The sequence below is a fragment of the Gossypium arboreum genome, chromosome 4, assembly GCF_025698485.1.
Source record: "Gossypium arboreum isolate Shixiya-1 chromosome 4, ASM2569848v2, whole genome shotgun sequence".
In the NCBI taxonomy this organism is placed as follows: domain Eukaryota; kingdom Viridiplantae; phylum Streptophyta; class Magnoliopsida; order Malvales; family Malvaceae; genus Gossypium; species Gossypium arboreum.
Genome location: NC_069073.1, coordinates 94,725,327 through 94,730,636, shown reverse-complemented (window position 1 = coordinate 94,730,636; position 5,310 = coordinate 94,725,327). Strand labels below are relative to the sequence as shown.

The following is a 5,310-nucleotide window of genomic DNA, read 5'->3' as shown; positions in this document are numbered from 1 at the left end:
TTTCTATAGAAACAAACAGCATCAGTATGGAAGCCCTGTACAGGGAGATATCCAAGTCGTAATGCACAAAGGTCAGTGTAGTCGATCCCTGTAACATGAGGGAATTCAACTAATAAACTGTACTAATTGGCCCGCCCAAAAATTCTAGAAAAAAATTTGTAGATGCATATATGAGTCTAGTTTCGGGGAAAATTTACGGATCTGGATTTCAAGTTTCAGAACTCAAGATATGATTTTTAATACGACCCGTATGCAGATTAGTAGCCTGTCTGGGAAATTTCTAATAAGTGGCTTGAAGTCTGTTAACACCTCGTGTTCGACTCCGGCGACGGTCTCGGGTTCGGGGTGTTACAGGTCCGATTATACCAGCTGTAAGTTAAGGAGACAGGCGTACCTAAGACTGCTTTTAGAATAAGGTAAGGTCACTACAAATTCCTTGTTATGCCTTTTGGACTGACAAATGCTCTGGCTATGTTCATGGATTTAATGAATAGAATATTTCATCCGTACTTGGATAAGTTTGTTGTGGTGTTCATAGATGACATTTTGATTTAATCTAGAGATGAGTCAGAACATGCCGAACATCTGAGGATCATTTTGCAGACTTTGAGGGATAAGCAATTATATGCCAAGTTTAGTAAAAGTGAGTTTTGGCTTCGGGAAGTTTGATTCTTAGGCCACATTGTTTCCAGTGATGGTATTCGGGTTGATCCTAGTAAAAGTTCTGCCATTGTTGAATGGAAGTCTTCAAGGAATGTAACCGAAGTTAGGAGCTTTTAGGGCTTAACCGGTTATTACCGAAGGTTTGTAAAAAGATTTTCTATGATAGCCACTCCTATGATGAGACTACTGCAAAAGGATGTTAAGTTTGAGTGGATGATAAACTGTAATTTATACATATTTTTACCCCATGTTTAACGCATTTTATCGATGATTTTTCCTTAAAATTGGTGAATTCGATGCTCCTAATGCCTTAATTTCATGTTTTATACTTAGGTGAGCATAAGAGAGCGAAAGGAACGAGAAACGAGCCAGAAACAGAGAAAATGGGCCAAAGTACGAAATCAACACAGCCTGGACTTCCTTCGGCAGACCACACGGCCATGTCAATTTGGCAGAATCGAAGCACGACTCACACGGGTAGAACACACACCCGTGCCATTCTAACAGGTTCGAGCACAGCCTGAAATAATCGCACACGGGCATGTCACACGGGCGTGTCCCTACCGAGGCCAAGTTGAGTCCAATTCAGAAAAGGATAATTTTAAGGGATTTTAGGCATTCCAAAGCCTATAAATACACCCTAGAGGATGAAGAAAGGAGGCACAGAGAGAAGGAGGCAGGGAACTGCTCAAGGGAAGCCGATTGATCCATCTCAGAAGCCGGAGTCACCATCAAGACTGAAGATCTCCCCTCAATTTCCCTTCAGGAGTTTTGGGTTTTCTTTATGTTTTGTATTCATTATTCTTCTGAGATGTCTTCCTTTTTAGTTATGAACTAAATCCCCTAAATACCTAAGGGGAATGAAACCTAAGATGAATCTTGTTATTATTTTCTGAATTGTATGATAAATATTTAACTTATTCTTAATTATGTGTTCTTAATTCTTGTTTTGATATCCCAGGATACTGATTCAAGATAAGCTCTTATTCAGAGGAAGAATAGACCCTGTCTAAGAGTACATTTGTCATAATTAAGCAGAGTTGTTTGTGCGCCTAGACATAGGGTGACAAGATTTTGTCGGATTAGGGTGAAACCTAATAAGAGGATCCATAAATCGAGTTAATGCAACCCTAGGGTGTTAATTAGAGAAAAGTCTCAATTATTCAATCTAGGGATTAGACGTTATTAGTCTCGAATAGGGATAATAACATAACTTAGGGATCTCTACGGAACAAGTTAAATGAATAAATCGTCCGATTCGGAGCCAGAATAACAAGTAAAATCTAGGTGGATTTTTCCTTAGGTATTGTCTTAATTCAATTGTTTTCCAAAAGTAATCCCCCAATTCTACTTTCTGCGAATTCTTAGTTTAGATAATTAGTTAGTTAAAACAAAACCCCCTATTTTTAGGCTAGATAATAAAAAGACAGTCATTACTAGTACTTTTAGTTCCTTTGGGTTCGACAATTCAGTCTTGCTAAAACTATACTACTGTTCGATAGGTACAATTGCCTACATCGTGATAATAGTTAGTTTCAACGATTAATTATAAGTATTTAAAACCTGTCACACGAAAATCGCGATCAAGTTTTTGGCGCCGTTTCCGGGGTACGAAGATATTAGGAACGCTTAATTTTTATTACTTTAGCCATTTATTTTTCTTACAATTTAATTTAATTTAATTTTTTTATTATTTATTAATTTACTTTTTCTTTCTCTTGGCAGGTTTTTATAGTTTATGACTAGAAGAAATTCGTTAGGACCACTACTCTTTGACGAAGAAATCGATCGTACAGTTCACAGAAACCAAAGAGAAATAAGGCGAAGCTTATGATCACAGAGAACGAGCAAGAGGATGATACTCAACCCCCAACCGAAGAGATGGCTGAAAACCAAGACAATCAGCTACCTCCTACAATTACGGTTAATCAAAATCCTGCTCCACGCACTATGTATGATTATGCTAAACCTTCTTTAACAGGAACTGAATCAAGCATAGTTAGACCTGCTGTAGCTGCAAATACTTTTGAACTAAAACCTAACACTATTCAAATGATACAGCAATTGGTTCAGTTTGATGGTTTGCAGGATGAGGATCCCAATGCTCACTTAGCAAACTTTTTGGAACTATGCGATACATTTAAAATTAATAGTGTTTCTGATGATGTTATTCGTCTTCGGTTATTCCCTTTTTCATTGAGGAACAAAGCTAAATAGTAGTTGAACTCGTTACCACAAGGGTCAATTACTACTTGGGAACAAATGACCGAAAATTTTTTACTAAAATATTTTTCGCCAGCTAAAATGACTAAATTACATAATGATATCTCTTCGTTTGTACAGATGGATTTAGAAACTCTTTACGATACATGGGAGAGATACAAGGACTTACTGAGAAGGTGCCCTCACCATGGCTTACCGCTTTGGCTTCAGGTTCAAACATTCCATAATGGTCTGAATCCTTCGACTCGACAAATGGTTGACGCAGTTGCTGGCGAAACCATCAATAATAAAACACCTGAAATTGCTTCTGAGTTTATAGAGGAGATGTCACTGAATAACTATCAGTGGCAAGTCATGACGACAAAGCCAACAAAAATAGCCGGTGTTTATAATGTCGATTTAGTCACCATGCTCTCTAATCAGGTAGAACTCTTGAATAAAAAAATTGATGGTTTTCTTAGTTCTTCACAGGTTCACCCAGTAATGCAGTGCGAAGCAAGTGGAAGTGGATCAAGCAATTCGGAATACCAACCTTATGGCCACAACATGGATAACAAGCAGTTAAATTACATGGGTAATAATTCTCGATCTCAAAACAATCCATATAGTAACACTTACAATGCAGGTTGGAGGAACCACCCAAATTTCTCATAGGAAGGCCAAGGAAATCAGAGACCACCTCCAGGCTACCAACAACCACCCTACCAACAGGAAAAGAAGCCGAACCTTGAAGAGATGCTCTCAAAGTTTATCTCGGTGTCAAAAACTCATTTTTAGAATACCGAGACAGCACTTAAGAATCAACAAGCATCGATCCAAGGGCTCGAAACGCAGATATGCCAGCTGTCCAAACTAATCTCCGAACGACCACAAGGTAGCTTGCCAAGTAATACTGAACCCAACCCAAAGGAACAACTCAACACGATTAATGTTCAAGATGAAGAAGAATTCGTTGAACCTGAGCCAGAACCAAAGCAAGAAACTGTGGTGAGCAGCGATCAAGATGAGGTAGGTCATAATAAAAACAAATCAATGAATGTCGAATATAAACCTCGTGTGCCATACCCCAATACGACAAGGAAAGACCGCTCAGATGAATAATTTGGTAAATTCCTTAAACTCTTAAAAAAATTACACATTAACTTACCGTTTATTGAAGCTCTATCGCAGATGCCAAAGCAATGAAATTTTTAAAGGACCTTTTAGCAAATAAGCGGAAGTTGGACGAGGCGTTGCATGTGGAGCTAAACACAGTTTGCTCAGCTATTCTACAAAATAAACTACCTAACAAACTAAAAGATCCAGGGAGTTTTACGATTCCTTGCTTAATTGGTAGTTTAGATGTTAATAATGCATTAGCTGATTTAGGGGCTAGTATTAACGTCATGCCCTACAAAATGTTCAAACAATTAGGTCTTGGGAAACCCAAACAAACTAGGATGAGCATTCAATTAGCAGATAAAACTATAAGATTCCCTAGGGGTATAATTGAAGATGTGCTAGTTAAAATCGATAAATTTATATTTCTCATTGACTTCATTGTTTTAGACATAGAGGAGGATAGCAACACTCCTTTGATTTTAGGAAGGGCCTTTTTGGAAACTACTAAAACGATTATTGATGTTGGTACAGGTGAGCTCACACTCTGTATGGGAGACGAAACAATCACCCTTCAAGCTCGCAATTCTGGCAACACATCGAAAATTGAAGGTGATTGTTTAGACCATTCTACTAAAACTGACAATATGGTACAACCTACTTTGCAGGAAATGAGTCTAAAGGAAGCACATGAGCTATTCTCAAGTAATAGTAGAGGACCTATTTATGAAGATCGAAGGCTACAAGTCGAGGAGCTAGATGAATGGTAGACGCATAAACCGAAAACACATGATAAACCAAAACTACACCAAAACGAGCTCAATACCTTCCTAAATCAACTTAAGGCTAGAGATAGAGTATTATTAGATGTCGTAGATCCTCACATTGTCACTACCAAACTGAATGAAGAAATCCCTTTTACGGTACTTAGCATTTTCCCATTCAGTACAGTTGAGGTAAGTCATCACAAGTTCGGCACTTTTAAGTGAACAACACCCGTCTAAAACCTTATTTTGATGAGAATGAGAGCAGGAATGAGGAGTATAAACTTCTTGAACCACCATAACCATTCAATAGAGAGGTCAGTCGCGCTTAAACTATAAACAAGCGCTTCTCGGGTGGCAAACCAAGTACTAACGGTTTTCAAGTATTTAAATTTCAATTTTTAAACATCTAGGTCACTAACAGAGTCTTTGAGCACAGGTTCCCAACTCCACACGGTTGTGCTTCAGGCCGTATGAGTACCACAGATGGAAACACGGCAGTGTGATATAACTATACGAAAACAAGGTCAAAGTTATCTTTCCCAACACGGGATGCGATAAG

At 38.3% G+C, this 5,310-nt stretch overlaps 1 non-coding gene across 1 annotated transcript; it reads right to left on the bottom strand.

Annotated features, from left to right (window-relative positions):
• Positions 1-2,973: 2,973 nt before the first annotated feature.
• LOC128292199 (small nucleolar RNA R71) lies at positions 2,974-3,080 on the bottom strand. Its single transcript, XR_008282184.1, has one exon. It is a non-coding gene; the product is annotated as a small nucleolar RNA R71 (small nucleolar RNA).
• Positions 3,081-5,310: the final 2,230 nt, after the last annotated feature.